Source organism: Camelus dromedarius, chromosome 15 (assembly GCF_036321535.1).
Source record: "Camelus dromedarius isolate mCamDro1 chromosome 15, mCamDro1.pat, whole genome shotgun sequence".
Classification (NCBI taxonomy): Eukaryota; Metazoa; Chordata; class Mammalia; order Artiodactyla; family Camelidae; genus Camelus; species Camelus dromedarius.
This window is the reverse complement of record NC_087450.1, coordinates 60,623,321-60,650,615: the sequence shown is the minus strand read 5'-3', so window position 1 is coordinate 60,650,615 and position 27,295 is coordinate 60,623,321. Positions and strand designations below refer to the sequence as shown.

Genomic DNA, 27,295 nt, shown 5'->3' with positions numbered 1-27,295 from the left:
GAGAGACTTTCTCAAGGGACAGAGCCATCGGGGGCCCTCGTTTCAGCCCAGGCTCCGACATGAGCCCGTGTCCCACGGGGGGGGGGGGGGGCTCTGTCCTCGGGGCTGGAAGGCCAGCTTCCAGCCCCGCCCAAGCCCGCCCGCCCCAGGACGCGCGCCGCAGCCCCGCGGACAGAGCGGGTCTGGTAGGCCCCCGCGCCCCGCGCCCCGCGCCCCCAGCGCCCGGGCCCCCCATCAGTCCCGGCAGAACAGCTCCTCTCCTCTGCGCTGCTTTTCTTGGAAGCAGAGGCCGTGGGGAAGAGACTGACCAGGTGCACGTGTGTGGGGCGGAGAGCCCTGTGACTCCAGAGAGTTCCTGTCGTTGTTCCCGACCCTGGAGAAGGACCGCTTTCATTCCGGTCTAAAGGTCACATCCTTGCTCTGCCTTTCAGCTCAAACCCTGGTCCAGCCAAGGCCCCCAGTCTCATCTGAAATTAGGTAGCGGGGCAGGGACCGGGGCTGGCGCTCCCCCTGGTGGCGGTCCTCAGAACCGCCCCGCGCCCCCAAACTGAGCTCACCTCCTGGACTTAGGCTCTCGGAAGACCAAAAGCTTCTTGAAGGCAAGGCCCCTGCACCCGTTTGCCACTCACAGAACTCTGCTAGAAGCTGGGGCACTTGGCATGGAACAAGGCATGGCGACCCTCTACAAGCACTTACCATCAAAGGGGGACCCGGGATGTGCACCCGGGAGTAGAGGACAGACATCGGAGCAGTATTTCGGGAGCACAGAGAAGGAACGCCCCATTCTGCACAGGGGAACCAATCGGGAGAGGCTGCAACGGAGGAGCAGCTCTTGGCCCTGACCTAAGGAACGAGGCTGCTTCAACAGGTGGTTCCTCGGCCGTTGTGGGTGAGGGGTGAGGCCACCTGGACCTAAAACACCGCGGGAGGGATGGAGTCATCTTGGGCAGCGGTGGAGGCGCGATGGGGAGCGGGCAGGTGGCTTTTCCCATCTGCTGGATCCCCTAGCATCTGTACTTTTGAAAATTGTCTCTAAGAGTCTAAGCGATGCCTGGGTACTTAACAGAAGTACAGAGTTTTAAAATGTTCCCAAAAACCAGAGACAAAAAACGAAACAGGAGTAAGATGCACAGAGATAAACACTAACTTTTTCCCCAAAGTTTCACTTCTCGTTTGCCTTGTTAGTGAAGACGGTGGCTGGTAGTTAAATGAGTGAGTGTAAAGCTGGAAACCAAAGGCCACCACAGGCCTGGTTCACTGAGCTGATCGCGTCTGACCCACGCCACGCACACGTTCCGGCCGCCAGCCAACACCCAGTGAACTTTCTGGCTGAAAGCGTGGTACGGGCTCTCCGGCAGAGTGGGGCTCAGAGGGTCAGCAGACCTGTGACAGGCTGGGCGTCCAACAGAGGACAGAAGAGACGCCCGCCTGGGCTCCCGGACTCTGGGTATCCCTTGGCATTGGCTGTGTGGTTTTGTGTGGAGATACCTATCCTTTCGCCCCGACACCCCCCGTGAGGGGCACCTCAGTCAGCGTGACCCGGCTCCCGCAGGAGGCGCTGCGGGCCACCCCCGCCTGGACGCATCCTCCGCGGTGGGCACGCGAGACCTCATGGGTCCCTTTGGTCACGGAGCAGGTCAGCAGGGGTGCAGGCAGGCCCAGAGCTACAGACAGACCCTGACCGCTCCCCCACCCCAGCCTCGCGGAACGTCAGCTCAGAAGTCGGGGTGAAGCTCCTTCTGCACTTGTCGCTTGTGCCCGTGGCGGGAGCCACACGTGGTGAGTCCCACAGGCCGACCTGGCCCTCAGTTCCTGCCCTGCTTCCCTCCCCCCGGCCGACGGGCAGGGGTTTGGCAGCAGCTTTGCCCTGGCAGTGACCTCCATCTGGAGTCCAGGACCCATTTTTGTCCTTGTTGGGGAATTTGGCTGTCCCAGCACAGTGGGTTACTGAGGGACTGTGCCCTGAATGGTCCAGTTCTCCGAAAGCCTGCTTCCAGCTGCCAGAGGACACTTTTGTGAGAAAGCTGTGTCCGTCCCCCTGGCAGGGCAAGGCGCTGAACCTGCCCACCCAGCGGACCGGCCGTGCCCTCCCTGTGCTGGCTGCGGGGCCGGGCCAGTGCCAGCAGTTCCCGGGTAGAGCCTCGGGGAGCACCGCCGACGGCTGGATTAGCGTGAGGCTGTGCCTTCCCTTTTTGCAAGAAAAGCCTGCTCCCCAGGGTGGGGCGAGGGGAGCAGCTACCAGCCCTGACTGAAGGCTGCTGCTCCTTGCACAGGCGGCCCGTCGGCATCTCCCAGCCAGGCGAGGGGAGGCGGCGGGGGAGCCGCAGGCCGTCCCGGGAGAGCTGTGCGCGTGGCCAGGGGCCTCCCCCACCCCGTGCCCACAGGGCTGCCAGCCTTGAGAGAAGCCCCGGTGGCCCTCCTCCGGTCGGGCGCGCAGGGAAGACCGTCTGCCCGCCTTAGCTGGGTGTGAGCTCCGGGGGCAGGTCCCCCAGCCTCCCCGCACCCTCCGGCCCCTGTGCGGCCCGGTTCCAGGTCCGACCCTGGCCATTTCATGGCATGGTAGTTGGTTGGCCAGCTTCCTCTTCACGGAGGAAAGAGACCCTGCAGGGAGGGCTTGTGCCCTTTGTTTCTGTGCGTCGCCAAGATTACTGGATGAAATCAAGATGCTTGTGCTCAAAGAAACACACTTTTCCATTCATGCATCAGTTCCCCTCATTTACTCTCTACCCCCTCTGGCTCTGGTGGGCAACCTCTCCTCGCCCAGCCCTACTGCCATTAAAAACAATGACATCAAAGATCCCCTGATGTCAGACGTTTACTCCTTAGTATAAACTAGCCGGCAGGTCACGTCCTCTCTAAGAGAACTCAGTTTCCTGCTGACCTCTGGTCGTCCGTGTGCACCAGGTGCCCCAGCTCAGGCCCTGTACCTGTGATGTCCTCTGTGGGAAATGCTCGTCCCCCGGATGCTTGCGTCGTCCCTTCCTTGCCTCCATTGTCCTTTCAGCCTCTGCTCAGTGTCACTGTATATATACACTGGCCTCCTGGGCACCGTGTTCAGAATAGTAACTCGTGTCTCCCTCCGCACACGCTCCACCCCGGGCCGCCCTTAACGTTTGACCACAGCCCGTGCCTGACTCACAGTATTCTCTGCCCTTTACTTGGCTATAGCCCGTGTCCCCTTTTAGGCTGTGTGCTCCCGAGGGCAGGCACGCTCCTGTGTTTCACCTGCTGCTAAACCCCCAGTGCCTGCACGTATGTGGCATCTAGCAAGCAGAAAGCGACTGTTGAATGAATAAGTGAGTGAACTGTGGATCCAAAGGCCCAGCTGGGAGTTTATCTTGCTGATGGCACGTTGCCCTCCTCGGGGGGCAACTGCTGCCCGGCCCCAGGGACAGCCCAGGGACGGGAGACTGGCTCCTTGGAGATCCTCTCTTCCCGGAGGATGCAAGTGGGCAGGGGCGGCAGCAACTTGGGGCAAAGCCTGGTGCTCCGGGCCCTGTCGGAGGGTGCGTACGATGCCAGGCGGGCGGTGTGGTCTGAGGCAGACGAACCAGCACGGCCTCCCTCCCTCCTCTCCCGCGTCTGGGTGGGTTTCGCCTGGTAGGTCTCTCAGCTTTTTGAAGTCTTCCTTTTCTCATCTGAAAAATGAAAGCAAGGGAACCTGTCTTGCTGGGTTTCTGTGGATGGTTGTGGAATGGCTGCTAGGAAGCTAGAAACACACCCCTCCTGGAGCACAGGGGCACTTCCTGTCTGCAGGCCCCGTGGTGCTGGGGAGCGGGGTCCTGGCCTCCGACAGCCACAGCCACAAAAGGCACAGACGTGCCCGCTGTCTGCCCCGCGCCTCCTACCCCGATGCTGCCCGGGGCACATGTTCCGTGGACACTGCAACCTCGCCACCGGCAGGCCCGAGTGATCTGCTCTCCTGGCCTCTGCTAGGCTTGGCTGGAGGCCGGGAGAGAGGAGGTACTTCCCCGTGCTTGTCGGGCTGAGGGACCAGCTCAAGACTCAAACCTCTGCTCTGACTTCTCAACAATCCTGGCCCTTTCTGCCTCAAAATCTCCATAATATCAGAGGTTTTACAGACAACATTTTTCAAAACAAATGCTCCAGTAATTTTAATTTTTTTCCAAAGACTCTATTATTTGAGAGCAGGGGGAGATCAGAGATTCCCCTCCTCACACGGGCACGGTCCCCCCCCGCTATCAGACTCCCCACCAGAGTGGGACCTTTGTGACAGCGGGTGAACCCACACTGACACGTCATTATCACCCAAAGTCCACGTGAACCTGAGGGTTCACTCTTGGTGGTGCTCATTCTACGGGTTTGGACAAACACGGTGACATGAATCCACCATTATAGTATCACAGAGTGCTTCCCTGCCCTAAAAGTCCCCTGGGCTCTGGCAGTTTATTCTGAGCCCCCAGCCCCTGGCAACCACTGGTCCAGTTTTTCCTTACTTGATATCTGTTGAGGCTTCATTGTTAGAGGTTATGTGAGGAAGGAGTTTAACCATCGCAGCCTCAGGATCGGGTCTGGTGAGGCGTCCACCTTCAGGACAGAAGAATTTCAGAAACGTCCTGACACCAGCTTCCCTGTAAGTATCGGGACGCTGTCTCCATGGCGATGAGACTCGGCCCCTGCTCTGGGCGCTGTGGAGTGTCCTTCTCCAGCACCTGCTCCCTTCGCACCTTGGCACGTGCCCCGTCTGGGGCACAGGGATCCCAGATCCGTGCCCGGCTGTCTGGGCTCTTCCATCCCTGTCCCAGCCCACTTCCTCCAAGCGGGACCTCTTTGTCTTGCTGAGCTGTTCCCAGCACAGGGCACGCTGGCTGGTGACGTGAGTGCCCCGTGGATAAATCTTCCAGGACAGAACAGATGCTGCATTCAGATTGGCCTTTCTGATGTGATACACTTTCTATCCCTGAGTTTTGAGGTCTTATCTCAGGGTTTGTAGGACTTTGGGGTGCAGGGTCATCACCTTCTGAGCCGGGCCCCCTGGCTTCATCTGAGTCAGCGTGTCTGGGTTGCCTAGTAGTCTGCTACCCACTCAGAGGGGGCCCTGGGTTGCTGCAGGAGGCACTGCCCTGGGGAGGACCCCGTGGGGCTGGCGGGGTCATTGTCCCTTACCAGTGCGTGGTGACTGCAGATGTGCCAGGGCCGGGTGGGGACGTGCTGGCTGTTTTGTGGGGCCTCACGGGCTGAGTGAACTTGGGCAGGTTTCCTCCCTGTTCTGAGCCTCCTCCTCACCCTGGGAGGAGGGAATTCGAATATGTGAAGGTCCCTTTCTGTCCTTAAGAGCCCAGGAGAATAGGGAGCCAGGAAATGGCCTGGCTGTTGGCCAGTTCTGTGCCCATATCCCCAGGCTGCCAGGCAGCGGTGAACCAGGGGGCAGGTCGTGCCCTCAGCTCTGGGGGAGGCTACCCCCAGGGAACCTGCCTGCCCCCAGCCACCTCCACGCGGCCGCTCCCCTCCCCTCCCACCACTGAGAAGCAGAGCCCGCCCTGGGCCTCTCAGTCTCTCCACCCTCCGCTCCCACCTGAAGACTTGCCCTGTGCTCCTGGGTTTGGGGTCAGCCTGTGTTATGGAAACCACTCAAGACCAGGAGTCGAAACGCTCAGATTCCAGTCTGCCTCTGCCCCCGTGAGCCTGCGCCCGGCCAGTTACTGGACCCGACTTTGGTTTCCCGTGGACACAATGGTGGGGTTTGTGTGCGTTCCTGCTTCTCCACCTGGAGCCCCCGCCGGGTTTCTTTGTGTCAAATATTCATCAGTCAGTTTTAACCTCTGAGTTTCTGGCTCAGGAAGTTTGAAGCAAGGTCCAGACGAAAGATATCTGGGCAAAAGCAGCCGTATTGGGGAAGCTGAAGGGCTTGCTGGCTCTGGGCTACGGGGGTTCCCTAAGCCACCCTCGCTCCGTCTGTAACTCACCCGACACCCGACTGGCAGGCGGGCCCGTCAGGGCCACGCCCCCACATTTGGATGTTTCGCTGTGAGACTCAGCCTGCTGTCAGAGACCTCTGCCTCCTACCTAGGCTGCAGGTGCACGTGGACCAGTTCATAAGTGAGACTGAGTCGGTCATAAAAATACCATCTATTTGTGTCATTTTTTTAGATTCCACATATAAGTGATATGATATGATATTTGTCTTTCTCTGTCTGACTTACTTCACTTAGTATGATCATCTGTAGGTCCATCCATGTTGCTGCAAATGGCATGATTTCATTCTTTTTATGGCTGAGTAGTACTCCATCATGTATATATACCACAAATGGATTTATTTACAAAAAAGAAATGGATTCATAAGCATAGGAAACAAATTTATAGTTATCAAAGGGGAAAGGGTTGGGGATGGATAAATTAGGAGTTTGGGATTAGCAGATACAAACTACTATATACAGAATAGATAAACAAGGTCCTACTTGCACAGGGAACTATATTCAATAGCTTCAAACAACCTATAATGAAAAAGAAAATGAAAGGAATATATATATCTAACTGAATCACTGTGCTGTACACCAGGAACTAACACAACCTTGTAAATCAACTCTACTTCAATAACAGTGCCGTCTGGGGCCAGCACAGAGGCAGCCCTTGTCTGGCAAACATCTGCGGACCCCGTAACCAGGTGTCCAGGGCTGGGACCTAAATCACCTGAGGCCTCTCCTTGAGCATAGAGGGGCATCCTGCTGAAGAGTCCCGGAGGTAAGTGCATCAAAGCGGTGTCGCCGAGTCTCAGGAAAAGCCCAGGGTCGCGTTAGGCTCCATCCTCTCTCCTTTTCCAGATGGCAGCTGGGAAGTGCCGTGAATTGTGACGACCCTTTGATCTGCATCATTGTGATGTCCTCACCACGGTACGGCTTCCTACTGAACTATTTTATAACCACAGCAGTACTACCAGGTGCAATCTTTGGAGCATCTGCTGATGCCAAATGCTCTTTTAAGCCCTTCCCATACGTGACCTCGTGCGCACACATGGGGTAACTCTCATTACCTTCACGTCACGTACAAGGGAAGCAAAGACCTGACCGTCTGAGCGGCTCCGCCGGGGGGTGGAACTGAGACGCTGTGACCAAGGGGGTGGCCTGGCTCTAATCACTACCTCATGTGCCCCCCGAGGACTCCGCGTGGCCTCGGAAGGGAAGAAACCGTCGCGGGGCCCGACCACCTCCCTTCTGCGAGCAGGTTTTCTGTGTTACAGGCATTGAGGTTATGCCTGCCGAGTGCATTTGGGGGAAGGTATTATTTTGGCCTCTGGGGAGGTTGAGGCCTCAGCCCATTTAGATTCAAAATGAGAACAACCCAAAAAAAGTCAGAAAAATGATGGTGATCTGAGCCACCCAGCCCCTCTGTTTGGCTCAGAAGGAACCCCTGCTCTTTGACACCGTTCTGGAAGAGGGCTCACGCTGCCACGCTGCTCCGTCTAGGGGCTGGAACCGTGCACGGGTCGCACGGCGTCCTCCGGGCTGAGGCACCCGGTGTGACGTCGCGTCCGGCGCGGGGAGGTCAGCGCTTTTGCCGAAGCCCCTGATCTTTGCCGCGACTGCCGGAGGGAGCCGGTCCGTCCTGTTCCCAGACACGTGCGTTTGCTCTGAGCCATGTGACTTTGTGAAGCGGACTTTCCAAAGCTTGAGCGGCTCCTGCTCCTTCAGGTGGGGGCACGGAGGCCCCCAGCACAGTGCGGTCGGGAGTGGAGGGGCCGCGTGGTCTGACCCAGTCTCCAGTCCCGCTCCCCCTCTTCTGCTTCCTGAAGGGACAGCCGCCCTGAAGGCCCCGCCGGCTCAGTTTCAGGCCCGAAAACAAACCACTGCAGCCCTTGTGCCCGAAGGCAGGGCCGGACCAACCTTTATTGTGTGTAATTCTAGCGCCCGGCGCTCTGCCCCGTTCCTGCCGCTGCCAAACCCCCCTCCCGGCGGCACAAGTTCTGAGGTCCCTGGGGCGGCTTAGAAGGCTGAAGCCCAGGAGATGAGGGCCCGAGGTCGTACAGTGAGTGACAAACGGGGCCTCAAACCCGAGTTTCAGATGCCAACTCCCGTGCTCCAGTCACATCATTCGGTCAGTACTTCGAGGCTACCGCAGGTCCGCTCTGCTTTGCGTCAGGGAGTAATGGGGTTAAATTGGATTCTCGCTGGCCCTGCAGCCATCAGTGTCCTTTCTCTCTGGGGTGCAGGTCCCCTGTTGTAAAGCGGGGGTGGATTTGTATGAAGATGGACGGGGCGGTGTAAAACCCACTCTCTCTCATCCACCAATCTGCGCTCCAGATGCAAAGGAAAGCTGAATAATTTTGAAAACGCCATAGGTGTGCCTAAGAAGCGTGGAAAGGCATATTTGCAGATGTCGGAGAAGAAGGGGAGTTTAAAGAGGGTACAAGCAGGGATTACAGCCAAGCACCTCATGAAGCTGTCGGGGCCAGAAGGACATCTTAGGGCCTGAGGCCTGACAGCTGCCCGTACATGCTCGGGGAGCGTGCGGATGCTGTGAGCGATGAGAATCGGGGAGCAGCTTTGCAAAGCCTGGAGCTGGGACGGAGCGACCGTGTCTGCCTAGAAATGAGTGACGCTTGACTTTCTGCATCTGGGAAGGCAGAGCAGTGCCTCGCGCCGGCTCTGGACCCCAGGCACGCCTGGTGTGTGGGGCCTCGATTCACATAGTCTGCACTATTTGAAAAATTTGAGAAGGAATTGGATGTAAAAGCTGATCTGGAGCTAACCACCACCCCCACGGCCTCTGCCCGGCAGAAAGGATCACCGCCCCCCGAGAGGTGCCGGCACAGCCCCGGGCGCTTCCGGGACTCCGGGGGAAGACGTGCTCACAGCACCTGCGGGAACTCATCACTGTGAGGCTGAACAGAGTCAGTAAAAGGAGAACTCACGTCCAAGGACCTACAGATGAAGGAAGCATCCAAATGCACCTCTGATCATTCGGAACACGTTTTAAAGGGGAAAATAAAGGAACATGGCCCACATTCCAACAGCAGAACTTAAAAAAAGATAATCACTTGGCTGGTGGGTGTAGCTCAGCGGTAGAGCATGTGCTTAGCATGCATGAGGTCCTGGGTTCAATCCCCAGCACCTCCATTTAAAACAAGATAATCACAAAATAAAAAATAGAGTCACTGACAAAGTGAACGAGTTGGACTAGAATGTCCCCTGGTCTCTGATGTCTTTGTCCCCGATGGTAACGTCCTCGGACTGGGGACGGGTCTCAGCTGACCTTGAGTGTTAATGCCTCACGCAGCGCTCGGGGCTGGGTAGGTGCACAGAACGCGTGCGCCTGCTGAACCGGTGAGCCGTCTGTGCACGTGTCCCGGGGGAGCCGCTCCTTCCAGAACCTTCACATGTGCACGGGGGTCCTGCCTGGTGGATTCCATTCCAGCCAGGCATCGTGGGCCTCAGCTTGGTGTGTGAGGGGGCGGCGTGCACGGCCAGAGAGGAGGGCGGCCAGAGGGGGACGGTGCCCAGTTTCCTGTCTACACTCTGCAGGGCCTGAGCACAGCCTGGCGCGTGGATTTCATTACAGCCGGTGCGGTGGACACACAGAGGGTCTCCCCGCTGGGCCGGTGGACACGTGTGGGTCCCCTCAGCAGCGCGCCTCTCTGCCCTTTCTCCGTCACTCCACTGATTGTGATCCCGTGGTCCTGTGCTAACGAGGACCTTGGAAAAACGACGTGGGCGGCATGATCCGTATGGAGCTTACTGCGGATGGCAAGTAAACACGGTTAGCGGCCGGCCTGCCCTGGCACATCAGGGAGCCTGCGGGCTGCCACGTACGAAGACACTTCCGCTGCCTCCTTTGGATCTGATGCATGACTCCAGTTTCTGCTCAAGGGGTCTAGTCTTGGGAGGGGATGACTCCCAGGCCTCCCTCAGCAGCGCGGTGGCTGCCTGGCTACCCCAAGCCGTGTTGGCGAGGCTTGACCATCCTTACTGCACCCCATAGTGTCCTCAGGGTGTCTGCTGGTCTTCACCAGCGCGAAGAGACATGAGCTGGCAAAGAGAAAGCTTAGACACGCTGCTGGGCGCGGTTCTCGCCCGCGGCGCGAAGTGACTTGGTGGCAAGAACTGAGGCTAAGCTCTAGGACCTCGCTGTCCTGAACTTGGCTGATGTCTAGATGTATCAGGCATTCGGCCCCAGCGCGAGGATGCAGAGTGGGCTCTCTCCCCCGTGACCAGCAAGCTCCGGAGAGTCAGACCTCATTCATCCTGCAACCTTACTGACCGGGAGACTCCAGAAGGAAGAGAAAGTTTGTGAGAAGCCAAAACGAGAACTAAGCGTGTGCCACCTGCTCACAGGGGAACAACCAGGCAAGAGATGGCCAGCCTGGCTCCCCCCACGCCCCGCGCTGACCGACTCCTCCCCCTGGCGTCGCCCTGGCCGAGGCGCGCACTTTTCCTTCCTGAGGAAATAGCCAAGACCGTGTGCTCGCTTGCCTCTGGGCTGTTGCCTACAAGATGCTAACAGTATCGTGCCATAGGGGCAAAGGCAGAAGAGGCCAGGCGGCTGACTTTGAGAGCCTTGGTCTCCTGAGGGGAGCCGTGCTGGCTGGGCCGGCGGAGGAAGCTGCAGAGAGGTGGGGTTTTCAGGCCAGGCCAGGGCAGAGGGTGTCTTGGGGTGGAGGGTGGGATGACTCCCTGTTGTTGACGTCATTGTGACTGCCGTCCCGTGAGTCCCTGGGACCCCAGTTCCGTCAGAGACGTTAAGGACTGGGAGGATACTCAACACAGAGCCACCGCCGTGGGGAAAGAGGCAGAACACCCCCAGACTCAGCTCAGACACGGCCCACCGCAAAGGGAGCACCGGGGGTGACCAGAGAGCTTATCTGGGGCACACGTGGGGCTGATGAACAGAGAGCACGTCCTTGAATGTTTGAACTGCATAGAACCTTCTGGGATTTTGCTCAAGTCCAGGAGGAATGGCTCAAAACACGGCTAATTTGCAGCCAGCAGGTTGAAGAGAAATTTGGATCAGGTTTTATTTCATTTGGAGAAATCACAGCATGTGCTAGTTCTGCTGGGATCTAAAGTTCTATAGAGTTTGCTGGTGAAATGAATTTCCTCCGAGAAGCAGGGATGCAGGGGGCGGTGTTACGATCTGTCTCGGCAGGGAGCCGGCAGCTGTCTTCGGAGTGGGACCGGCACAGGGGCTGCAGAATGCTGGGGGCAGGGACAAAGGACAGGTGCCGAGGGCGCTCCAGGTTGTGACCCCCTTGCCAGAATGGAAGGGATGGCTCCACCAAAATCAGAGTTTTGGGCTTTTTATTTTTGCAGCTTTATGGAGGTATCATTGACAAATAAAAACTGTCTATTTTCACACAGAAGGTGTACAGCCTGATGCTGCGATTTACACTTACGTTACGAGCTAAGCACCACAGTCAAGCTCATTATGTACCTTGCTCCACAAAGTCGCATTTTTTGTGCGTGTGGAGGAGGGGCACTTCACCCCTAACCTCTTACCGAGTGTCAAGGACACAGCACGGTATTGTTAACTAGAGTCACCAGGCGGGACATGAGACGCTGTGACCAACGTCGCATTTCCGCTCCCCTGCCCCGCTGTTGGCAGCCGCCGTTCTGCTCTCTGCTTCTGTGAGTCTGACTCTCTCAGGGTCCGCACGTAGGTGAGACCAGGCAGAGGTTGTCTTTCTGAATCTGGTTTATTTCATTTAGCATAATTTTCTCCAGTTTCATCCAGGTTGTCTCGTGACAGAGTTTCCTTCTTTTTAAAGGCTGAGCATTTATATGACCTCGTCTTTAACCACGCATTCCTTGATGAACACTCAGGGCATCTCCATGTCTTGGCTGTTGTGAATAATGCTGCAGTGAACGCGGGGGTGCGGGTCTCTCTTGAGATCTGACTTCATTTTGTTTGGGTCTGCACACAGAAGAGAGGTTGCTGGACCACAAGGCAGCTGAAGTTTTAGTTTTCTGAGGAGCTGCCGTGTTGTGTCCCACAGTGGCTGCACCGGTTTCCATTCCCACCCGCAGCGCGCCGGGCTCCTCCTCCTCCACACCCTCACCAACGTTCATCTTGTGCCTTTTTGATGACTGCCATCCTGACAGGTGTGAGGTCGTCTCTCACTGGGGCTTCGATGTGCATTTCTCTGACGATTAGTGATGTGGAGAATTTCACGTACTTGCTGGCCATTTATGTATCTTCTCCTGATAAATGTCCATTCAGGTCCTTTGCCCATTTTTAATTGGATTTCTTGTGTGATTTTTTTTCTTTTTTTTTTGGATATTGATGTGTAGTAATTCCTAATATATTTTGGATGTGAACCCTTTATAAGATCGCTGACTTACACATGTTTCCCCATTCCATAGCCTGCCTTTCACTCTGTTGATTGTTTCATTTGCTGAGCAGAAGCCCCATGGTGTTTTCTAAGGCTGACGCTCCTGGGCTAAAAATAGAGACATTTGAGCTTTACCTGGCATCCCACTGTGAAGCTGAATCAATGGTCAGCCTCTGAGGCCAAGAGACGTGTCAGCTGATGGAGTCTCACAGGTGCTGGTGTTTGTTTGGGTACCAGGTGTTTGTGGACCTGGGGAGACTTCCTCTTCAATGACTGTGCGGTGAGGATGCCTGGATAATTTAAAGCAGGCTTTGAGCATGCTGCCAGTCAGAGAAACAGCACAGGTCACCCTTCTAAATACCCAGGGGGAGGTGGAGTCTGTGTTTTTCTGAGAGCAGAAACACGACATCAAGGCTCCGGGCAGGGAGCTGTGACAACGGAGGGATGGCTTGGGCCTCAGTAGGGTGGGCGTGGCGGGAGCAAAGCTGGGGGTGTCCAGCACAACTGGGTTTAAACTCTGTAAATATCCTCAAGTAGTGGGGATGTCAAAGGGAGGGAGAGGGGAGGAAACAAAGCGAGGCAGGAGGCCTTGACACCACTCACTAGCTGCGGCAGGCAGGGACCAATCTCTGCAGCAAAGAGATGTTCCAGAGAAGCCAGCGTGGGCGCCCAGGAGCCGGCCTCTCAGCGCCGCTGACAGCAGAGAGGCCACTGTTACTCGGGGTTTCCTTGCACACGTGTGCAAAGGCTTTGGAAGAGGAGGCTTGAGGCGGAGGCAAATGCAGAAACAGATTCACTTGCCTGGAGCCTGAGTGGGGAAATCCACTCAGAGACGAGCTCCCAGAGCTTTGGAGAGCACACCCTTCAGTCTCACACGGTTTGTAGGGGCTTTGGGGGGTGGCACTGGGGAAGCAGAGATGGGTATTCTATGGGAGGCTGACCCAACAACGAAGATGCCTGAGTAGTAACCTGGAAGCAAAGGAATTCCTGGACAATGGCAGCCAACTGCAGGAGTCTCAGAGACTAGAGCCCTTTGGAGTTTGTAAGAGATTAGGTTTGCCCATCTGGCCCCAAGATGCAGGAAGTGATTGACCAAAAGGCCCAAATGCCCTCTGCCCCCTGCTCCCCCAACGACTGGAAGCCAGATCTGATGATGGTGTGGCTCTGAGTCAGGGCTGGTGTGGTGCAGGCTGGGAACCGACACTGTGGCAGTGCAGACTTGTTTAAATGATAAAGTGTTCCCCTTGAATTTCAGAGAAAACCGAACGGTCTTACTGACCTACCTCTTCTGACACACGTGGCACCCATCGCTTCTGCTCGCACCCTGTTGCCCAGAACCCCCAGCCACGGAGGGGAGGCGGAGGGCTGGGGGATGCAGTCTTGTTCCGATTGGCCACACGCCCAGCTAAGTATTGGGGGTCCTGCTATGACGAGAGAGGAGAGGGGTACGAATACTGGGAGTTGTCTAGCAGTCCAGACCACAGGGACCTTTCCAGTCCAAAAGAGGGATCAGGTTAAAAATTAAATTAAATAAGATATGAAGGTAAGGAACCCCTGAGAACCATGTCGCTTGAGTGGAACTTGAAGCGATGTATTTGCTTTCGTTCAGATCGTCTGCTTTCTTGAAGTTAATACTCTGATGATCGTGGAAGCAGTAACAATTCCTTGCCTTTGTTTAGGGGAAAAAAAAATTGTGGCAAGCCAAACAGAATTAACTAATGACCACACCGCCAGGAGGCGACTGTCCCTCTGTGCTGACGTCTCTTGTTCCTGCGTGTTCCGCAGACGTACACTTTGTAGGTGTGTATTGACGTTAAAAAGAGACCCGTACTGTATCCGTTATCCTTTGACAGGACTGTTTTCATTTCAGTAATTTGGCCAGTGTCTCTGTGTTGGCTGTCTATGTCCTGAGAGTCCTTTCTTTCCTGGACGGAGCCAAATCAGAGAAAGAGGGAGACGCAGGGAGTGTCCTGAGGGTGCTCTCCCTGTGGGGCTTTGGGAGGGAAGATGCTGTAAAGAAGGGAAGTGTGGATACCCAGCCCCCCAGGTGCTGGTGGAGGTGGACCCAGTGTCCAGGTCCTGCCGCCCACATGACCTCCACTCACTCAGCCCAGATGGGTTTTTCCACCAAGTTTTGATGACACTGCCCCCTTCGGCCCCTTTGGCAACCCCCGTCCAGCACGCCTGCCCTCTGGGTGCTTAACAGAGAATAGTATGCATGTCACCTCCCAGGCGGTCTGCACTGAGAGGTACAGGTGTGACCAAAACTCATGAAGCCTGCAGTGCAGACCCAGGTCAGCCGAACCACTTTTGTCTCCCAAGCTGCTGTTCTTAGGGCATCTTATCCAAGTCCAAAGACAGTGACGTGAGTGTCCGTGGCCGTCTAAGGCCTGAGGACATGCTGAGGGGGCCGCTGGCACAGCCTCCTGGGTTGAGCTTTAATTTGAATTGGAAATTACACTCCTCAAGGTCAGCTTTTCCTGGGGTCGTAGGTTAGTTTTAGCACCTAGGTGTGTGCCTGTGTGTGCCCGTGGGTGTGTGTGCGTGCGTGTGTGTGTGCGTCAGGGATTGTGTGAAAGAGGAGGGCAGACCCAGCTACATAAACATTTTACTGATGCTCAAGTCAGTCCTAGTTGGGAACAGACACTTCACGGCTGGTAAATGTTCCCGAGGATTTCAGTGTGAAATAATATTCTTTAGACACACACGCACACACCCCTCCATGCCCTGCCGCCCCCGCCCTGACGTGGCCGACAGCAGGCTCAGCCCGGAGGGCAGAGGCTGTGCCAGGAGCCAGGCCTGGGCTCTCTAACTGAGCCCCCAGGAGGGGAAGGAGAGCTGTGCCCTTGCTCAGCGAATCCCAGGGTCTTCCCAAGTGCTGTCTCCCCGGCCACCCAGAAGGCAAAGCTTTTTGTTAAGGATCCAGAGGACAGGTGTGCAGATGCGGGGGCTGCAGAGGGGAGCGGAGGGTGACGCCTCCAGGCCCTCTGCTCACAGAGCTGGCTACCAGTAGGTCCCCGTGTTCCCCAGATGCTGGCATAGATTTTTCATAAGAACCACGTATCTGGAGAGAGCTGGGAGTGGGGGAGAGAGGTGGCTAGCCAGGGAATGAATCAGCCCCACATGGAGAGTGTATACATTGAAAAAGTCTTCCAGATCGCCAAGAGCCCGTGAAGGTCCCTGCACGGTGATGCTCTGAATAGGAGCTCCCATTCTCTGCAACGTCTCTGCTCTGTCAAAAGGGCTTTGTTGCCATGTGTGCTTTCCCCACACCTCCCTGTCTGTCTCCTCCTGGCGCAGCTGAAGGAGGGTGGGGAATTATCTGCGGCCAAGGGGGGGAGGCGTGAGCCTGCAGGTCCAGCGGGTTGGCAGGAGCCCAGGTGTCCTTCCCAGCACCTCCCATCTTGTCTGCGGAGATGGTCCTAAACGGGTCGAGGGAAGCCACATCCCAGGTCCATCCACAGGGCGAGATGCTGTCTGAGTGAGAAGTGCACAGCAACCCCAAGTCCCCTCCCAGCATGTGTCACCCTGTGTGGTGATGTCCCCTGTGCCCGTGGCGCTGACTCAGTGTGCTTTTATTCAGATGAAGTTGACTGCCCAGCGTCCCCATGAATGTCTCAGGGAAAATCCCTTTCTGCTTTTCTTTTTTTTTTTTTTTTTTTTTGAAGGAATCACGTTGGCTTTGCTTCTTGACTCAACTCGATGTAATGTGGTGGCGTTGCTCTCTCTGCTTCAAAACTACACAGAAACATGTGGAAATGTTTTATTCTTTTCAGATCAAATACCACGTGCACCAGGTTTTCCCAGACCTGATCTTAATGTTGAGAAAAGTGGGAAACCCAGAGAGGCGTGCGCTCTCGAAGCCCTGCGTTATGAGCTGTAACGCAGTCAGCCTGTGTTGCAGGGTTTCTGTGCATAAATCACAGCCACAGTGATGATAGCACCACTGTCACAAAAGGTGGTCTCTAGTCGACTCAGCTCTCCGAGGGATGGCCAGGTTGCTCAAAGCAGAGAGAGGGACCGCACCCGGGGCTGGTGGGGGACACTCGTGCAGCCGCCCCATCCCCTTCCCCCACCCCACCCCCTGCCGGCTCTTTGCCTATTCAGCTAATTTTCTTTTTCATCTTGAGATTTGCTACCTGCCTGGTTTTTATTTTCCAGGAATAAAGGGTTATGGGTAACGAGCACCACCCCAGTGTCTAGAGGAAGGGCTCTCTAGGGTGGCCTCCCAAGAAGAGATACTGGGGGGAAGGTAACCGCCCTCTTCCTCCCCCTTCCCCCATCCCTCGGACAAACACAGTTTGTAAATTCTCTGCATTTTCAACGCTCTCGGGTCTTCATCTGGAAAAGCACGGTCCCTGTGCTGCTCTGAATGGTCCTGGGCTCCTGGCCTGTATCTCCCCGGCCCTGAGCCCCCAAGAAGAGGGTCTCCCTCAGAAGGCCAGCAGCAGGTTTTGTAAGCCTCTCTATTGAGCCAGCCGTGCGTGTCTGCATTGTCGTGGTCCCAGCGCGGCCTGGACAATCCCTTTAAAAGAATGCGCTTGGGAAGATTCTCAGGACAGAGGCAGCTCATTTCCATCCTTGGAGCTTTATCTCACAAAGGACATTTGAGCTAAAGACAACATTGGGTCTTGCGGGAACTTGGCTCCTGCTTCCAAATGGGTTGACTCTAGAGGAAACAGAATTTTCTTCCCCCACATTTTCCCAACAGAGTGATTCTTTTAGTGCCAAAATCCTCAAAAGAGAAGATCACATATCACACCTACACGTGCAACAGCAGGAATGCACGATGGAACGTCAGTGGCTACAAGCAGAGAGCCGCTGTTCAACAAAGGCTGAACGAGGGAGTGAAAAATTCAGCATTGCCACTGCTGCTCAGAAAAGCAGTGCTTATCAGCATATGCAAATTTACACCGCCTTTTATTGAAATATTGTTGATTTGCAGATACACTGCATTTTATAATTAATGCAAAGCCTTATCTCCTATCAAACCACCATGGGAAACATTGATATTTATTCGTGGGGCAAACTAGGAGACCTGCCACCCTGTGCGTTTGTGTGCATGTGTGCAGGTATGCGTGTGCATGTGTGCACACATGTAAATCCACCCTGACAGCCTGTTTTGAAAGAACTCCACTTGCCTTGTGTATTTTTGGTGGGAGCTGGGGGGTGGTCATGAGTGAAAATGCTTCCAGGGAACCATGTAGGGGATTCCAGATAATACAGCCTTAGATGGAAGTTTTCCTCTGACTCCATTTATCTGCATAGATAGGAGGTCCTGAGTGGAAGTGAACACGGGGACGGTTGGGAAAGGCAGGAAGCACAAAAACAACAGACTTTTATTTCTTCTTGGAAATCAGGTTGTCCCGTGCTCACCCTTTGATGCTCCTACGAGGTCAGATTCAATTGATGTCTGGACTAACAGCCCAGTCAACCCTGGTGTAAGAGCGTGTGTCTGTGTGTGTGTGTGTGTGTGTGTGTGTGTGAGTGTGAGTGTGTGAGTGAGAGTGTGTGCGTGTAGGCGTCCCCATCCGTGCGGGGGGACTCGAATCGGTCTGGCCGCCAGGGCTGTGCACTGACCCAGGAAGCAGCCCCTCCTCCCCACTTCAACAGGACCCGCCGACCGGGGAATCCTGCTGAAGGATTTGTGTTGGGGCCGAAAGAAAGCTTGGTTTAATAACATTCCCCCGTTTTGTTCGTACATTTCCCACATCCTCCACTTTCCCCCTTCCTTCCTTAGATTAAGAAAGCAAAATCTATTGAATGATTCTGTGGGGTTTCGCTTTTGTTAAACACAAGCCCCATCCCTCAGGGAGCCCTTGGTGCTGGGGATGTGAGTGGCACCAGCTGCGGAGTCAGGCAGACAGGGTGCCCACCCTGACTCCCTGTCTGCTTGAGCGCCATCTCTGCTGCCTGCTTTGCTACGTACGACAGGCTCCTTGCTGAGACTTTTCTTACCTGCAGAACCGAAGCAACAGTTCCCACCTTCTGGGTCTAAGTGTAGGATGCAGTTTCAGAAAAACACACGCCTCACCACTGGAGCTTAATAAAGAAATAGGAATTATTACTTGTCTTGTGGGTGGATATCAGTGTATGCATTGCCCTTAATATTTTTCTAAACTGAGTGCATTCCAGATTAAAGACAGAAAAGTTCCAAAATGCTAGAAACATGCTTATTCGAAATATTTGCAACACTTTAAATAAGGAGACGCTATGTGGTCTGAGCGCTGCCATGAATTACTTCTGCAGCCTTTGATACATCATATCCCCTCTGGATTTCGGCTCGAAACAGAGGCTGTGTCATAGCTGATCCTGAAGTCGTTAGTGCGATATGGAAGGAGCATCCAGCAGGGGCCTCGGTGACATTGCCCAGAAGGAAGTGTGCGTTTTTCACCCCAACCAAGCCCACCGGTTTCCTGGACCTGCTTCGAGATCCTCCTCTGGGGAGACAGAGGCCCTTCTCTCCGTGCTTCACTCTCTAGAGGATTTTGAGGTCCGGCATCGTCCCCATCCTCGGATGCAGGGCAGCCGGGCCTCCTCCTCTCCCGCGGCTGCTCTGATGTCAGGCCTCCTCCCGCTGGGGCGTCCCTGCCCCTCCAGCTCCCAGGTCTCTGCTCTTCTGGTCGGGAGGTCAGGAGGGCCCACCCCTCAGAAGCCTCAGGTCCTCTCTCCCATTTCATACACTGGGAATCAGCATTCCTCAGCTCACGTTCTGGCTGGGCCTCAAATTCCCTCACCTCCTGGACCCTCAAGCTCCGCACGCACCCCTCACAGGAGCAGGCTGACCCCCAGACTCCTCCGGCACTGCATCCCATACTTCCCACGAGACCGCACGTGGATGCCCGCATTGGCAGAGGACCTGGGGGGAACCTGTCATCCAGGTGGTGCTCCCTGGAGCAGACGGCCCCGCAGACCCACACAAGCAGATGGACAGACCCCCCCCCCCCCAACCGTCTGTAGGTGCACAGACGTAAGATCTCCAGTGAAACAAAAGGGAATCCTGCCAGCGTGAGCCTGGAGGGAACACAGTCGGCATAGATGGCAGGGCGGACAGTGACCAGAAGGCTGGGACCTGGTGACAATTAGAGGGGCCAGCAGGCAGCAGCTGAGGCCCCAGCCCTGAGAGCCATTTCAGTTTCCGAGTCACCGCAGAGGGGCCTGTCGCCCCGCAGCACCTCGGCCTGGCCTTTTGTCCACAAGGGAAGTCACAGCCCCGGCCTCATTGCTTTGGGCTGCCGTGAGGACAATGCCGCCGTGAAAAGAGTTAAAAAGATTCTGAGGAAGGGGTGAGGGGCCCGCGCAGGGGCAGTCCAAGGTCTTTTAGACGCTGTTACAGTCTCTTTAATTAAGCCCCTCTTCCTGAGCTTGTCCGGCAGAAACGCACCTGCCTCCCGTCTGCTGGCCAAACTGGCAAGCGACAGAGGGGCTTCGCATGGATGGGCCCGGGTTCTGCTGTGGCCCACGGGGATGGGCTAGGGAGGCGGCCCCAGACTCCCTCGTGCCTTCTCTTTTTTTCTTGCTCTGATAGATTCTGTGAAAACCACATTGAAAAGTGTGTGAGCCAAGCGATTCCATTTATCAAAGGAAGAAGGTCAAAAATAGCATTCATTCCGAGAATATCAAAGTGTCCTGCCGGACTCCTGGGTGAGGCATGAGGCCGGAGCTGCCCGACTCGACCTCATCTCCGTTTCGTCCCCCACACTGCACATGTGCCTGAAAGCTGGGGCACCCGACCTTCCCCAGCAGAAGAGAGTGTTTTCCGCAGCAGCACGCGGTAAACGATCAGGGCCCGTGACACGGCTTTGTGGCCCTCTCTGCACACGCCCGTTCTGTTTGGTGTCCCTGTGAGGGTTGCCTTCTCAGATGGCTGGGTGCTGACCCGCTCTGCAGGTCGGCTCCCTCCACGGGGGCCTGGAGTGGGCACGGTTCGCCTGTCCACCCTCCTGGAAATCCTGCTGCCGCCAGCACTGCCCTGGTGCCCGGCTCCACGCCCCTCGGCCCCTCTCCTCACAGCGCTGCTGCTGCGGTTCCCGGAGAGGCCCCGCGTGTGCTGGTCCCCACCCCACCCCCGCGGGAGCCCGCTGTCCCTCGGGGCCGGCTCCGGGGGACCAGCACCCGGCCGCCGCGTCGCAGAACTGCTGCCCTGTCCCACCACTAGGGAGGTTGGGGATGCTGAGGTTTCTATGGATTTGTGCAGGATGCAGGGAAAGCGTGAATCAGAGCTCCTCGTCTGGGCTGCATGGAGAAACGACCGTGCCCCAGAATCTGCAAGCGGAGCAGCGGGAGGCGGGTCCCTCGGGCCCCGGGGAAAGCCGGCAGCTCACGGTCAGACTCCTGCCCCTGCACGCCGCCCGCCGCCCGCCGCCCGGCCCGCTCGCGTGCGCTCTGGACACACCCCTCCGTCTGCACAGCGGCCTCGGCGTCACCTGTCACCGGGCCCCGGCCGCAGACTCGGGCTCCCGCGGACGCCGTCGCTCTGCCACTGTGCGACCCTTCCGTCATCAGCCCCGAGCTCGCCGGGTCTCGGGAGCCGAGGGGGCATTTTTGTCAAACGCTGTTAATTATTCAGATAGAAGATTGCCAGGCCCAGATTTACCTCCACTGCCTGAAGATAAATGGAGGATTAAACGCAGCTCCACTTTGAAAAATGGAAGCTTAAAAACAAAATTATGATTCCATGCAAGGTGTACGGGAAGATTTGCAGAATGAATAAGCGGGATGGCTTGTAGCATTTCCAGCAGATTGTGAGCCATGATCATCGTTGTGGAGACTGTGAACTTACGATTATTTGCAGACAATCAAAGGTGTCCACCGTCTCGCAGGGTGGGGTCTAATTTGGTGGCTGGAGAGACAGAGAGAGAGAGGAAGAGAAAACTGCCAACCCCCCCAAAAAACAAACAAATAAAAGCTGACTTCTTAAATGACATACAAGATGGTTTGTGAAATTCAGGAAAGGAATAGAGACACGCTCGGGTGGGGCCTATTTATGTCCGGTCAAGGGTCTGGGCCACTCTCTGGTGCAACAAGGTTTGAAATCAAGAATCCAGTGTCACAAGTCACACAGGCACACGCCTTCACACACACACAGAGGCACACACACGCTTGCAGGTTAGGAGGGTTTGAGAAGAACGTTCTCCAGGGGGAGGGGCTACGTCTTACTCCCCCGTGGCTCCCCCAGCCTCTTGCAGGTGAGCGGGGCCCACTCTGGCTGGCCTGGGCCCTCCTGTAGGCGCTGGGATGTGCCCCAGCCCAGCCCGCCCCTTCCCCACTCCCAGCAAGTGCCCACGACACACCCAGACTCAGCGCCCCCCTGTCTCCGGGGCGCCCTCCCTCCCCCGTGGGCGGTTCTCCCTGGAGCAGCTTTCCAGCCACGCTCACTGTTTGTTTGTCCACGTCTTCAGACTTGTCCTTTTCCACAGAGCCTCCTACTGCCTGCCTTCATCAGCGCTGCACCTTTTTCCTCGATATTCTCACTGACATCTAAGACTTTGACTTCCAGTTTTACGTTCCGGATTCTAAAACCTTTCTACCCAACCCACATGTCTCTGCTGAATCCCGGACAGACAGCATCAAAGCCCGCTGGGCACCTCGCTGCCGAGTGGCCACCCGGAGTGAAAGTTCACGTTGGAGCATCCCAAATGGCCAAGGGACCGTCTCTGCTCTTCTTCCAAGTGCAAAAGTTAGTTTGATTGCAGTGGACTGACCCCTACTCCACCCTGGCTGCTCTGGACCCCAAGGCAAGCACAGTGAGGGTCTGCAAGAAGCCTTTTCTGATTTCCTGTGTGTGTTCATTCAGCAGAGGGACAGGGAGCAGCCCCTGCATTCGCTCTGCCTCCAGACAGCAGCGTCTTGCCGGTGGGAGACAGGGACGCGTCAGAGTTGCTCAGGGAGCAAAAACGATTAAAGAAAACTTGGAACCTGACTCCCACGGCTGTGTGCTTCCTCCAGGAGAACAAAAGGCACCTTCGAAGGTCAAAATGAGGGTATGCATGCTGGCGGAATCCTCGGTGTAAAGACGTGTGGAATCCCAGGAAAACGTGCGAGGCTATTACATCCACATGCTCCCATCTCCCCCGGAAATTATGTTCCCTTGTGGCTGTTACTTCTAAGGCTGAGCCGCGAGGCTTGTGGCCCCAGAGCAGGAGGGAGAGGCTTCTGTGTGAGACCAAGCCTCGGTGAACTTACATTGTTTTGGAAGTCAGGCTTTGGAGAGAAAGAAGAGATTATTAAATGTTAGATTCTCCCTTCTGCATATCAAGATTTAGATTCAATCACAACGTTTTCCAAAGATGAGTCTGTGAGAGGAGAGAGAGATGGAAAACAGAGAGAGACAGAGAGACAGAGAGGACAGAGAGACACAAGAGAGACAGATGGAAAGACGGGAGAGAGAGGGATATTGAGACGGAGGAGCTTAGGGCTGTCCATTTGCCCTGGAGAAGCTGAGACCCAGGAAAGGGAGGAGGGGGGCGGGTGCACTGGGCAGGGTGGGTGGGGTGATCGGGGACTTCTGGGAGACAGGTACCCCAGTATCACCTCCATCTTTTCTCAGCTCTTTGTGTGACTGGCTTGCTTTCTTTGCCTTGTCTTTAATATCACTTCCTTAGAGACACCTCCCCTGATCATCGTACATGACACAGCACCCCTTCCTTCGTTTACTGCCGTTCCCCGGAGCCTGGACGTGGTGCACCGCCATGCTTCTACAGTCAGTGAGTGCGGGAAGGCTAGCATTCCAAGGTGCTTCAGTCTGCTCGCCCTCCGGCCTGTGGCAGGAGAGCACCTCCCAGAGTGCCTCATACACCAACGTAGGGAAGCCACAACCCAGCCAAAAAAGCATCATTGGCCAGAAGGAAGGCAACCCCCTCCCAGAAGGAAGGTGCCCCCCGTGAGTCTCTCTGAAGGAAGGTGATGATGTGAAGGTCAGAAAGTATCAGAAAAACAGAGACCAGATCCATGTGGACCGGGTCAGACACACTCAGGGCCATGGGAGCTTGATCCAGAATCCCTGGAGCTTCGATTTTTCTGTGACAGAGAGGAAACTATCGTGATTAGAGACGTGACTGTGCGGGAAGTATCCCCCAGTGTTTTCTAAACATCCTTCTTATCCTGGAACAAATAAAGACATATGCATTTTGCATTAACGTTAAGGAATAAATAGTAAATTATAAACAGAATAGAAATTATACTACAGTGTCATGGTGTCTGTAGATTTTGACAGTCTGTGGAGTGTGCCTCTCTAGAAATGTGCATTCGTCCCCTGTTTAGAAATATGTGCAATTCTTTGTCAGTCCACTTTACCACACCCGTGTAGGAACACGGGAACAGAAAATATCTTTCGAATCCTATGGGCCCCATTCTTCCATCGCATTTCAGTTAGAGACGCCGTGTGTCTTGTGTGTTTTATCTCTTGGAACATCCTCCCGGGTGCTGTTGGAAGGTAACGCCGGTTTCAGGTCTCGGAAGCTGCTGGACTTTACTCTGTGTCTCCTGACGCCCCGTAGGTGTGCGTAGATGTGAGTAATCTCACTGCAACAGAATGTTGTCATTTCTTGTTGACTAATTGAGCTCCTTCAGTCCAGATCTCAGCAGCTGAGAATTCAAGTGTTAAATGTTGGGATGGTGAATCCAAGAGGGAGTGAACAAGGACACAACTCAGGCACCAGCCGGGTTTCACTTCTCCTCCTTTGTCTTCTCTGTTTTCCCTCTGTCCTGCCAGGGGCTGCCTGGCTAGAGATGCTCGTAGGCTCGACCTAGAGCCAAGGGTATCATCCAAACATGAGGTTGGGAACCAGATCATATGTAACGAGAGACAGCAAATTCTTATTGCTTGGTATTTCAGCAGGAGAGTGTAAACTGTTGTCATCAATTGTTTGTTTATTTGCACAGGAAACACAGTGTCTACTGCATGCCAGAAACTGGGAAAAATATTGGTGTGACAGCCATCCATAAGACAAGCAGGATTCTTACCCTCAAAGTCCATAGTCTGGTGGGGAAGCAAGACAGACAGACAATTACAGGACAACATGGCAAGGACTGAGGTGGGAGGCTGCTTAGGGGTCGGGGGGCTGTGAGGACAGAGGAGACTGGTGTCACTAAGAGGGGTCAGATCAGGGAAGGTAACATTGGACGGTATGAAAATCAGTCCAAAGCATGGTGTGGGTTGAAGTAGAAGAGGAAGCGGGGTCGAGAGCTCCCTCGAGGGCCACCCAATTCACAGAACCAGCTTTTGGTGAAGGGCTGTTGCACAGATTCCAACTGGGAGGTTGCAAGGGAAACCCTGAAGTTGAAACCACGCCTTGGTAACTGTGTTCAAGAATCAGCTTCCTGGGGAAGAAAAAGGGGATCAGACAAATTGAGGGAAACTCCTTCAAAGAAAAGGAGACCGTGAGGCTCTGGGCTGAGGCGGTGACAGTTGATTCTTGAGTCACTTAAGGAGCACGTTGGGGAATTCAAAATGAAGCTGGAGTGGGGAGGGTTGGAGTCCAGTTTGGCCAGCTGGAGTGGAGATGACACTCCTCGTTAAAGCAAGGGATGCAGAGATAAAGCACCCTTTGGTGATGACATGATGATTGGAGTCAGGGTCACTTTTGGTTTGAGGTACCAGTGAGATATGCAGGGAGCAATGTGGACCGCCCAGCTAGCCATGGGAGCCCAGAGCTCCAGAGAGAGATGTGGGCAGGTGTGGAGATCTGTAAGTCAGAAGCTTTCCAGAGCAGTGCTGAACCAGTTGTATAAGCCACAAAAAAATAAAAGTAGCAAAAAGATATTTGTAAAATTCTGGGGAATAATTCAGTTTAAAGAAAATGAAAAGAAGGAAATTGGGGGTGGAAGCAGAGTGGGAGCAGATGATGCAAGAGGAAGGAGGAGCCCCAGAGAAGAGGAAAATCACAAAAGTTAAGAGGAGAGATGCTCTGGGCAGTGCTGGTCAGAGTAGCTAGGACCACTGCCCACTGGATTCGGCAAGTCTGAGGTCTCAGGTGAATGTCAGACGAGCGATGTCAGTAGATCAAAGGGTGAACTGAAAACTAAGCAAAGTAAACTAAGCAAGGGGGAGCCGAGAGTTACTCTGGCTCAGTTGCCTCCGTGACTTGTAGATGGAGAGATTGAGGTGCAATGAGTGTGTTTACCCAAGGACACCGACAGGCTGGAGGACTAGGCTCATATAAAGGATAAGAGGAAACAGGCTTAGAAAGATGGCGCCTGGCTCCTGGGGAGGGTCTCGGGTTCCTGTCCAGGAATACAGACTTCAGCCCATTGCTCTCATCAGCAGCGATGCAGAGCCACTGAAGTTCTTGGGCTGAGTGCTGGCATGTTCACAAGAACACTTTAAGATCAACCTAACGTAAATGAGCACGAGGCTGAAGGGAGATAAAGGGTGGTAAAGGCTGGAAGGGGTGGCGGGAGAGGGTGACCAACTCAGATGACGAGGGCTGAGCAGAAAGGATGGGAGAGACTTGGACAGAGAATTGTGAGGGCCGTGTCGATGAACGAACAGAGGAGGGGAATTAAAAATAAAGGCAAAGGGTAATTGGAAGGTTTTGTCTTGAAGGAAGAGAGATTTATTGGTAGAAATAGGAAAATCTTGACGAAGTATTGCTTCTTGGCATATAAAATGCCTTCTAAAATAAAAGGTGATTCTGATTTCCCAGAGAAGAGTCGGTCTAGATCATACCAGAAGGAGACTGAACACTTCACCTAGTACATTGCTTGAAATCTGTATGCTGCTCACTTACCAGCAAACACTGAGAAACCTTCATTGTGGTCCCTTAGTGAATTCTCACTGATTTTCACGCTGCCGTTTCCCCCAGCCCAGCCACTGGAATGCACGCCCCTCGGTGGTCTCGCCTCACCTGTCAGGGGCGATTGAATAACAGAAAACAGCAGTGAAGTCTCATATTACTAATATTCCATTACTTCTACAAAAGAGACAAGAGCGCATTCATTAGCGCACGATGAAATATTACCCTAAATAAGTGAAATTAAATTATGCTTGTCAAAATAAATGAACGCTGCACAAGCCACGATTCCGTGTCCCTCATTCTTTTAATTATGTTTTTTTTTTCCCTTACTTGCTAATTTGTGAAATTTGCTTTCTCACAATGGGCTGCCTGTCGCGAGTGGGCTTCTGCTGTCGCCGCGCGCACAGCCTGCCCCCCGCGGCTCCCGGCGGGCTCCGCCTGGGGTGCCCTGTGGACTAATTGGTTGGTTCTGTGCCCCTCTTCAAGCTTGTGGCAAAGCTACACATTAATTCTCACCTTTGGAAATGGATGATGAGGACACGCACCTTCTCTAGGCAGATGGAAGGACCCCGTTTTGCTCTGCACTTGGAAATCCTCGTCCAGGCTTCACAAGGGCCACACCTGCCGTCTTTTAAGTGCTCTGTGTGTGTGCGTGTGTGCGTGTTTTCTTACTGATGCAAAGAACAACAATTGTGCTGGTTTCCAACATGCTGCGCTGTTGAGCCTTCTCTACTGATCCATCCCCCGAAGGGATGCAAATGTCACTCTGGCCTGGGTGCTCCCTGGGAGACCTTCCCATCTAGACGGTGTTCATGGGGTACCTCCTCGTGGTGTGATGCATTCTGCAAGGGGTCTGGACATATCATCGGACCAGTCCTCAGGCCGTTCCTGTGAGATAGGCATTTTGAATTCCCTCTAATGAGTCTGCAGCTCAGAGCAGCTAAAGGGACTCCCGAGTTCATGTCCCCAGTGAGGGGCAGGATGAGAACGCACGTCTTCCCGTTTCATGGTTTTCCTGACTCGTGGTGTGTTACTGGCTCTCATCAAGCTGCCTCTAGATGGTATATTATTAAGAAACAAATGTGTTTGGACAATAAAGAAACAGGACATGTGAAGAGAGAGATTCAGGAGATGGTGGAGAGGGGTTAGATGCAGCCCTGAAAAACCTCTCAGTACTAATTTTAATGTTTTTTTTAAAGAAAACACCTACTGAAGAAAACTGGGGAAGTGCAATGACAGAGTAAGTACCTACCCATGTTGCATTCACGTATTTTGT

The 27,295-nt window shown here is 54.7% G+C and overlaps 1 long non-coding RNA gene across 3 annotated transcripts in view; it reads left to right on the top strand.

Annotated features, from left to right (window-relative positions):
- The window catches only part of LOC135323091 (uncharacterized), a 33,061-nt gene extending 10,151 nt beyond the window's left edge, over window positions 1-22,910 (top strand). The window contains exons 2-3 of one of the 3 annotated variants that reach the window (XR_010384310.1): window positions 6,562-6,702; window positions 21,703-22,910. This is a non-coding gene — a long non-coding RNA (uncharacterized LOC135323091). Of the gene's footprint in view, window positions 1-72; window positions 6,703-21,702 lie in introns of those variants that run through there. The other 2 variants (XR_010384309.1, XR_010384308.1) reach the window with 2 other exon arrangements.
- The last annotated feature ends 4,385 nt before the right edge of the window (window positions 22,911-27,295 follow it).